This window comes from Glycine max, chromosome 16, assembly GCF_000004515.6.
Source record: "Glycine max cultivar Williams 82 chromosome 16, Glycine_max_v4.0, whole genome shotgun sequence".
Lineage (NCBI taxonomy): Eukaryota > Viridiplantae > Streptophyta > Magnoliopsida > Fabales > Fabaceae > Glycine > Glycine max.
The window spans coordinates 33,256,102-33,266,717 of NC_038252.2; the positions used below are offsets into that span (position 1 = coordinate 33,256,102).

General features: G+C 30.3%; 1 long non-coding RNA gene across 1 annotated transcript; it reads right to left on the minus strand.

Moving 5' to 3' along the window:
- Nucleotides 1–8,993: 8,993 nt before the first annotated feature.
- On the minus strand, nt 8,994–9,956 carry LOC121173736 (uncharacterized). Its single transcript, XR_005889066.1, has 2 exons — nt 9,680–9,956; nt 8,994–9,112 (listed from the first exon to the last, which is right to left on the minus strand). It is a non-coding gene; the product is annotated as an uncharacterized lncRNA (long non-coding RNA).
- Between the last annotated feature and the right edge of the window lie 660 nt (nt 9,957–10,616).

Here is a 10,616-nt window from a genome sequence, read left to right on the forward strand (position 1 = left end):
TCGAGTTGACAACATTGATTCCCAGTTTAGAAACTCCAACACCTCAAGCAGAAGTGTCCATATTTCAAACTCCGCAAGAAATATAGCAGATAGGGAGGAATGATAATGTAAGCCACCTTATACTATAAGTTATGTGAAAATCCATAAGAAATCCAGTACATCCCAACATTGATTCAATTTCTATGAGAAGCCTATCTCTCTTCTTAATATTTTGACCCAAATTACAGGTTAGAGATGTTGTAGTAACTACAGATATTTCTAGGTACACAGTACCTGTTAGTGTTGTCCAAAAAATAAATAAACAGTGGCTGCGGGCTAAATTTCACTAGATGAATTTTGATTTAGTCAGCTTCTATTTAGAACTAGATCATAAAATGTTTGGTCAGTACAATCAACCCTGTGCACAAAAGATTCTATGAAGATTTAAGGTACTAAAAGATATTAAAAATAAATAACATTGATGCAAGCTTCAATTTCCTGCTTGAAACGATCCAAGACAACTATAAAATGCTGCACTATCAAGATATTATCTCTAAAATATGGTCTCAAAAGGCATCCACTGACTAAGCTGTTAATAATTCAAAAACAAGTCACCCCTCCATTCAAACACAAACATGCATGCAATCATATCTCCAATTTCCATATTCCACAGAGCATTAACTCGTTTAGTCAACTAAACCCTACAAGGTTCGAAAATCACACTTCTTATTCACAAGATGAAAATGTCAAAAAAAAAAAACAACGACAATACACAAGTATATCTCTCATCTCCCTCCAAACAAAGAAAAGAAACACACACGCATGATCATAATTCATAACCTTGAGCATCTCCAAAGGTACAATCAAGGTGGAGTTGCTTAACTCACTTTTGATGGACTCTATAATGTCACTTGAGATTTAAGAACTTCAACAAGTTTTCTCCAATGGTGCAATTCTTAAGAACTTAAAATAGGTTCTACAATTGTTTCGCGATTCTTACCAACTGTTAAAAACAGTTGTTAATATAAGCAAAACTACGACATCAATTACTCCAAGGGTGAAATTACATAAGAACTGGTTCTCAAATTGAAGAACCTCAGAAGCAACTTCCATTGAAGATGCTCTTAACCACCACAAAGCAATTTAACAAAAAAAAAAAAAAAAGCATTTCCCACATTAGAACAAAAACTAATACAAACAATCAAAATTTGAGGAAAAAAATTGTAACTTGCCACCAAACTTATAACTTCCAACATATAGAAAGAGAGAGACAGAGAGAAAGAAAGAAATACCGTACTTGTTGTTCAATGTCACGGTAGGCCTTCCCGTAGCTAGCAAGATCTGCCATTCCATGTGAGAGATTCACCGACGCGCCACCACCCTCTCCGATCACTCGCCGCAGTTCCGGTCATCATAGAAAACTCCAACCTCTTCTTCTCTCCACAACCATTCACCCTCACATGAAAACCAAAACCTCTCTCTCTCTCTCTAAAAAACCAACAAAGCCCACTTCGTATTCTCTCTCTAGAACCTTCCTGGATCCGCACCTCTTCGCAGAACCCAAAAAAAAATCCCTTCAACTCCACTCACGGTTCCAAGTCAAAGACCAAACCAGTTTTCCCGAATCGGGAAAAAAACCGGACTTTCGAGCTTGTTGAACAGGGCTCTCAAAAGGGTCGCGGTGGCTCGCAACGGAAGAGCAGCTTCAGAAAGGAAACACCGGCGACGAAAGTGGGCTCCGGCGGGGAGACAGAGGAGAGAGAGAGAAAAAAAACACTGAAAGGTGAAGAGAGAGAGAATCGGAGGATGTAAAGTACACCTAGTCAAAGATTAAGAAAGACGGAAAATTGTTAAAATAATAAAATTAATAATTTAGAATAATTTAGACTTGCGACTTGGAATATGCATGCGGTAAAAAAATCAATATAAATCAAAAAAACATTTTTCGAGTTTATTTTTTTTTATATTTTTAGTGTCCGTTAATTTTTTTTAAAAAAGGTATTCATTTTCTAAAAAACTATATAAAGAAAATATTTCTATAAAAATATTTATTTATCAATTATATTCTTATATAAAAGTTGTGCATATATTCAAAATTTATGTTTATAATTTTAATAAAATCAAAATTGTTAATATTTATTAAAGGGATAAATTAAATTTTTACTTAATAAATCATGTAAACATTAAAAAATTATTCCTGGTGACAAGTACTTGTTTATTTTTATATATTTTTCTTTTGGTGAAATCATGCTTACTTTTGTGATGGGACCATTTCGGATGAAAATAATAATTTTATTTATTTATCTATCCAATACTAGCAAAAGAAAAAGAAATTATACGGAACAATGAAAAATTGTAGTTGAAAAAGAAACCAGATAACATTTTCTAAAATACAACTCTGATTTTTTCTTTTAAAACTATCAGTTGATTAAAAAGTGACATAATTTTGAATTTTATAAAAAGGATTTTCATGTTTGGGAAGGAGACACGTAGGGAACGATGAGGATGTTTTCGTAATCTGAAGGGGACAGAGCAGGTAACTTTATGTTGATATTTGGCTAAGGTTGTAATAAATGAGAAAATGACAAAAAAAATCCCGACTTTTATTTTTTGAAAAAAATAAATTAATTAAAATATATGAACTTATGATAAAGGATTTTTTTATTAAACTAATATCAAAATTAAAATAAATTTTTCCTTTAAGATACATTTCAAAATCATTGTATAAAAAAGTTTGTTAATTGTTAAGCTTTTAAGAAGAAGAAGAATATTTTTCACTGCAGAAAAAAAATCTATTAAGAATTTAAGATCATATTAAATTTTTTAAGAAATTACTATCTGTTTTATAGAGCATTTTTTATATTCATCTTAACACATTTTCTTTTTATATTTCTCTTGTCGTACACGTTTTTCCTTTAACATACGTATTAATATTATTATTTTAAAAATATACAAAATAATTAAAAAGAGTACTATTAAGAATAAAACTTGATGTGTTTTAAAATTTCAGAGGTAAGAAATCCTTATTTTTTTTCCTTTCTTCCTCTATTTTCATTTTCTTCCATAGACAATTTTTAAAATTTCATAAAGGTGGTCTATTTCAATGTTGTGTGTTTTATGCTAGTTTTTGGGGGTTTGGGTGGTGGAAATGATGTAGAAATATAGTGAAGGTGAGGGAAAATTTATTTCCTCATTTCCTTTCTTTCTTCATATCAAAGAGAGTTCCTTGAGTTTGATAGGTATGGAAACTTAAACCAACTTTAATCTCATGTATGTTTGATGTATTTGATCATTATTTTTTGATTATTAATGTTATTTAATTTGATGTTCATGTTTGTAAATGAAATATTTGAGTTAGATATAGATTGGAACTTATTAGAAGGACAAGAATAGTAGAAAATCGTGATTCTGCAAACCTTATTTTATGATGGCTAAAATTATTTTTGTTGCGACTAAAATTTTCGCTATGGTTGAAATTTTTTTCATTGCGACTAAAATTATTTTGCTACAACTAAAATCACATATTTTCACTATAGTGAGAATCTATTAAGTTATAGTGAAAATTTGAGTCGAGTTTTTGTTCTTTGTTTTGTTGTGGCAAACTTCAAGCACATTGAAGCAAAAATGGGGTAAGAACACAAAGCAAAATGAGAAAAGTGTTGAGAATAGTGTTGACATGGTGACATCAAACACATCTTTTTCCTCAAGTGGTAAACCTCTTCTTATATTTTCCTTTGGATTGTCCTTAAGCTTATGAATATTTCAAGAAAGACATTAAAACTCTATTCCTTGAATTTGTTCTTATGCTTTTATATGTTGAGATTTGATAGTGTTGGATCATGAAAACTTGTGGTGTGAAAAGTCTCATGATGTGTAGATAAACTATGTGAGAGTTCATGTGATTGGTGATAATGATATGAATAGTGAATTGATGAGGAATTGAGCAAGATGTGAGTGATGAATTGGTGATAAGTTGAATGAGATGTATGATGTTGATGTCGTGTTATTATCATATAATTAACTTTGTTTTACAAACTAATATAAAATAATTATATGTTATGTTGAGTAACTCTATGTACATGAAGAAGACCCATAAATGCTAATTGTTGAAGTGATGATACATGTATATAATTATTGTAGTAAGAAATGCTCATAATTATGTTTATTGATGGATGTCTTAAATTGTGTTTATTGATTTCTCGATGATGATATGAGATGTGGTTGAGATGATATTGTTTTATTATTAGAATTAAATTAATGTTGAGATTCATGAGATTCACATTCATATAAGTTTTTAGTGAGTTGTTTATAGGATTTCAAGGTGTTGGAATGTCTTGCTATATTTATTGAACCATAGGTGAGTTCATGAGAGTGATGAACATGTGAATGGTGAATCTATGATATTATGACTTCTTATGGTATTAAAATTGGTGAATGAATTTGTGATGATGTATGATATTGATTTTGAATAATCATAACCTAAATGCTTTGATGAATAACATTGCATGTGAGTAGCACACAAGTTGAGGGTGCTTGGTGGCCCTCAACCTAGTGTTGGAGGTTATTGATGATGGCTAACAAGAATGAACCTATAGATTGCATTGGTGAACGAATCCTTAGATAAGTTAAGGTCTTTGCAAGTTTTAACGAGGCAAGTTACTACCCATGTTCATCTATTTTCAATAAAGTCACCCTTTCTCCGTAGGATTAATTCGGGTTTTCCTAAATGGTCAATGTGTGAATATGTTAATGGATGTACTTAGGTTAATTGCTCAAGAGGTGAAATCTTTCGAGAGTCAAGAGCTAGCATGGCTAGGTACATTGATAATTTTGTCTTGAGAATGATGTGTTACTCGATGAGTCATGGACATACTTTGATGTTTAATAATTTATGGATTGATGATGAGGATTATGTAATATGATTGAACCTTTATGTAATGGTTGATGAACTAATGATTATTATGATATGCTTTATTATATGAATTTCTAAGAAATAACCCCTGGCATATGTGAGGAGCAAATGGATAGGAGGTGATTCTTTGTCTTTGGAGGGTTCATTGATGTGTGTACTTTAGCGTGAAGATGTGTTATCAGTTTTTGTTTTCTATTAAAAGTTATGTATAATATTGAGTGACTTAGAACTTATATAATTTATCCTTATAATGTGATTTATATTTATATGTATATTTTTATGAGATTTGGATTACTATAATATTGTATGTGTATATATATTATATGATGTTTTATTTTTAAGTTATATATTTTAACTTTTGACCTTAAAAAAAATTGACTAGTATTTTAAATCTTTTAATTTAAAGTCTTCAGCTAAAATTAATTCATAATTTCATATAATAACAACCTGTTGTTAAATAAACTAGTAGCATCATCATACATGGACACTGCCTCATTGCAACCCAAGATTTGTAATGACCTTGGTCTTTATGCAGAATCACCCGTTTACCAATCCTCATAACTACCCAAATAGTCATTTACTAACCTTTTTGCCACTGTATGTGCATATATGCTCTTTCACAGTAAAAATTATCAACTCATGCATGGAATCATGTATCTACCACAATAAACAAATCTAATTGTTGAATACAACAAAATTTGGTTACTTAAACATCCTTTCGAAGATTAGATACAATATTAACATTATGTTTACCATCACACCATGGCCTTCCACAAGGTACTAAGCCAAAGTTACCTCGTGAGTGTCTAAGGTACACCAAATACCAATTCATACATAGATGGATAACATTTTTAAGTAAATATTAATATTGGGAAATACTCAAGTTCCACATTAACTAGAGATAATCTCAAAATATAATTTATAAGGTGAGGCTAACCCTCATCCTATGAGCTAGTTTTTGGAGTTGAGTTAGATCCAAACTCACATTCTAAGATGATATAGTTTTGATCTTGAGACCTTTGACCCTTACTTCCGTTGCGCCCACCTATCATGTTGCGCCCACCTATCATTTGTTGTTCACGTATAAAGTTCAAAAAATATTGTGTAATTGATTTTACGATCAAACAATTAAAAAATGTATAAATTATGTTTTTGACGGAATACACGCTTGGGCCAACTTGACAAAAACATTTTCGTACAAGTTAACATTTTTTATTGGAGTTCGTTACTTCAACTAGTCACATGTTCTTTATATGTACTTTTAGACATTAATTAGTATGATACCCGCGTGATTGCATGGGTCCCTTTGATTTTGGCTCATCCAAAATGATCCCGTACATATTAATGTATTAATAAGATGATATATACTACATTCATCAAAGTAATACACATTCATAAAAAACATATCTTGGTTTTTTTTCCAGTTAAGTTTGTTCTTTTTTTTTTATATAAATATCATTATTAGGACATTTTTTCCTCTGAGAGACTTTGAAATATCTCTACATATTTTAATTCTTTAAAGATTAATTCTTAATTTTAAACTTAGTCATAATTAAAGTTTATCACTTTGCCAAGAACGTCTTGTGTGAGAAGTTTCTATTTGTTCTATAAGTCTTGCAACTAATTTCTACCTCCAAAAGTTAAGTGTTTAATTATTTGTATCTGTTCTTATTTTTTTTACTATTTTAATTATAATTTTAATACCATAATAATAATAATAATGTAGTTTTCGTCATTGTAAAAAAATAGAAATACATAATTAGATATTTATATTTTTTTCAAAAATATAAAAATAATAAGAGTATTAAAGAAGAGAAAATAATTCAACTAAATTTTGATTTTTAGGCTAGCTAGTTATTTAAGTTTTTCTTCTATAGGATATTTTAATACTGAGACAATTGCCCATGTTCTTTACTTCAACTAGTCCCGTGTTCTTTATATGTAGTTTTAGAAAATCATGAAATTCTTCAATTAAATTCGATTGAATACTGTTCATAAAATGCTGTATATCTAGGCTAGGGATAGATTTAAAGGTAAAAAAATGCGACCTATAAATTACACAACTACAACAATAGGGAATATATCTCCTTGAAAGCCGATTTTGTTGATTTGGTGTGCAAAGATGAGTAAAATCTAGATCCTAGAAGGGAAAAGCTTCCAAAGGATGTAAAAGAAAGATAAAACAAAGAGAAAAAGAAAGAGAACTAGGGGTTCCAAAAATTCAAAATATTTGCGAACAAGATGCCAAAATTGTGAGGCGAAATGAAAGGTTCCCACTAGATTTAATTATAAAATCACACAAACCAACAAAACAACTCCTGGTCCTTGGAGCTCTAGCTTTGCTTTCCAAATTTTAACGAAGACCACGAGTTTTATATAATAGTTTACATTTAATTTCTAATAGCAAAAGTATAGTTGCCAGTTTCTTTTTATCGACATATTTGAAAGGAAGATAGTAAACCTATGGTGCTGTAAGAAAAAAAATCACCATTGATTGATTTCTATGAATTATGGGGTGCTGTTCCCAACTATGTTTTTTTTAATAAAAGTTTCAAATTAAAAATAAAATATAACTAAGTAATTAAAATTAGGAGAAAAATGGAAACTGCTTCTCCTATATGTATAAAATTTATATCCTTCTTTCTTTCAATATGGTAATGGCATGGTGTGGATATGTCTTTCAAGATACGTCAACTGGAAGCAATATTTTCCTCCTTAATTTCTCACTGGTAATAACGAAATAACCAATTTTTTTTTTACAAAGAAACGTATATTTTAATAAAGGCTATGAATTAATTAAGGACATGATCTCGTCAGCCACTGTTACACCTTTCCCTTTTTGCTTTTTCTGTTCTGAATTATCACATAATGCATGTGACCACATATATGCCGTGCCAAAATTACACACACTAACAAAACCTAACAATAGATATTTCTTGTGCAACTCATTAGACATAAGCTAGCCCTCTTGAACAAAGTAACTTTGTAGGAACAATTTTAGTCATACATGCATTAGACGTACCATAAAGAAAAGTGTTTTCCAAGTAATAAGCTACTTTGGCTTTGCAGCACCCACCTGGCCTCCTCAACTACCTTTTCTAGCTTAGAGAGGGAAAAGGAGAGAGAGACTGAACTTTGTTTTGATATGGGCCAAACTTGGGGTGATTGCAACATTCCTAGCAAGAACCCTACTTTTGTTTGTTAGTACACTTTAAAGGAATAACTAGTTGCCTGCCTTTGCCTATTGTCTTATTTGTTGGTGACCCTTGTCATTGTCAACAATATAGTTTGGATAAATAAATGCTTATTCCTTCTTGAATGCATTCTAATTAAAATATGATGGTGGGGGCAAAATAGGTTTGGGATTGGAATCGAAGAGATGATATGCTTGCATATTGATATGGTCAAGTTGTGACTTTGACTTATCTTTATGTTCACATCATATATCATTCCCCCCTATATAGGGATATATGTACAGTTTTAACAAAATCAAGTTTAAATCATGAGCATCATTATCAAAATTAGTTTTGTTAGCACGGTTAGTTTGACAAATTCGAATGCATAATTATATTGTTGTCCTACATTGCTTTTATGTTTCAGAGACTCCAATAATGTGTGGTGGAGCCAAATTTTCAGGTTAATGGTAGTGGGTGTAAAGTATATTAATTGTATGGTATGGAAAGAGAGGAAAAAACACTATTTTATCAATTTGGGTATATATAGGATATTATCAAGGTTTTAATTAAACTGCAGTCTAAAATTAATGCAATAACGGCCATAACATTAAGATTTTTAAGGTTTATAAAATCAGATTTCAACAACAATACTTACTATACATTTACTTTTTTTTTTACTTAAGATTTTTCAGGACTTTACATTCATGATGACCCACAACTCGACAATCTAAAATCATAGATGTGATAACAATCATATTATTTGCTAACAATCATACATTCCTTTCCTTCCCATGGCATTAGAACCTCTCCCAAACTAAACCTCTTTAACTGCATATAACTCAAGTACTGATCAACTTTTCAATATATGATTTACAATAGTTAGAATAATAATTGCCAAAAAAAAAAAGGATTAGAGATGTAAGGAATGAAGATCTGAAAGTGTGACACCCATGGTTTATTACAGTTCATCAGTATGACAAATCTGGCTTTTATTGTGTTCTTTTCTTTCCATACCTACATTATTATACACCCACTGACACTTTACCTGAAAATTTGGCTCCACCACGTTAGAATCTCTGAAACATAAAATGAAAGCAATGCAGGATAATAATAAGACCATGCATATCGAATTTGCCAAACTAACAATGATAATAAACTTTTCGTAATGGTGCTTATGGTTTAAACTTGATTAATTTCGTTTGTAATCTCTTCAGTCCCATACATCTTAATCTTTTAGATGGTTCAATAGGAGTTTTGTTATAGTAACTACATTTATCTTGCTATATGACGAACTAATCTCTGTCCTAAAGTTTAGAGCAATGCGTCAAAGTGAAACTGGCAGAAAACAAGTATTTCGGCTTCAACCAAATCCTACTTATCCTCTTTTTATTACTTCCTAATTAACTTTCAATATAGTATTATTGAGGTAAATGCACCTATAATAGCAACGAAACACAATTGATTAGTAGTTTTCCAAATGAATTGTCATAAAGAAAATCATAAAAAGCATCCAGATCTAGAGCAAAAGTATAAGTTGACACCCAAAATAAGGTTTTAAAACAAAAGCAAGTTATAGACAAAATAGTCTTAAAAACATCTCCTTCAACCTTACCTTTGCAGTTGAAGTTTCATACCTATAGTGTCTCATGCTAGCCGATAGTCATCTTATCTTCATATATTCAAACAAAATAAAAATTTCTATTTTAACCTTTTTCCTATTATTTGATATCAGAACAATTATCTAAGCAAAATTGAGCATAAGTTGTTTGAAATTAGAATATAGTAACTTTAGAGCATGATTTGACAATGCATATTAAAAAGTATTTTTTTATACATAATTTTGAAATTTAAATTTTGGAAATTATTTTTTCTTAGTTTCAGAATTTAAACTCTGCAACAATGAAACTACACTCATCAATATTTAGGGTATTATCGGAAATTAAAAAATTGAAGCGAGGTGTGAAATAACAAAAAACAATGGCCTTATGTAAATCAAACAAAACTCCATCATTTGAGACCCAATTAATGGGTAGAATATCAAACCGAAATTATAAAAAAAAAAATGCAAGCATGAGCCATATGAGGGATGTGTTTGGGACACCCATCATTTTTGTTGGTACACCCAATAGTTTTTCAAAATACCAAAAATACCCACCAAAATGTCCAGGATATTTTTGGTTATAAACATCAAATTAGTTTTTTCATTTCTGCAACACCTTTCTTTTTCGGGAAATCGCACTCCCTTTGTGTAACTTTCTTCCGTTAGTGTCCTTTTATAAGTGTTTGTAATTGCCGGTGATGTATACGTGTTGTTTACGAATATACGGTGAAATACAGTGATTTTTTGTTGTCGGAGAAGAAGAGGTGCGAATTTTTTTTTCAAAACATACGAATTGACAATCCGTATGATTTATATGAATCTGTACAAATCATACAAATTGTCAATCCGTATGAACCAAATCCGTATGTTTTGAATTTTTTTAAAATTATAATTTATTTAGAATTTTTTATACATTTAATTTATTTACAAAATCTTATAATTAAACAAA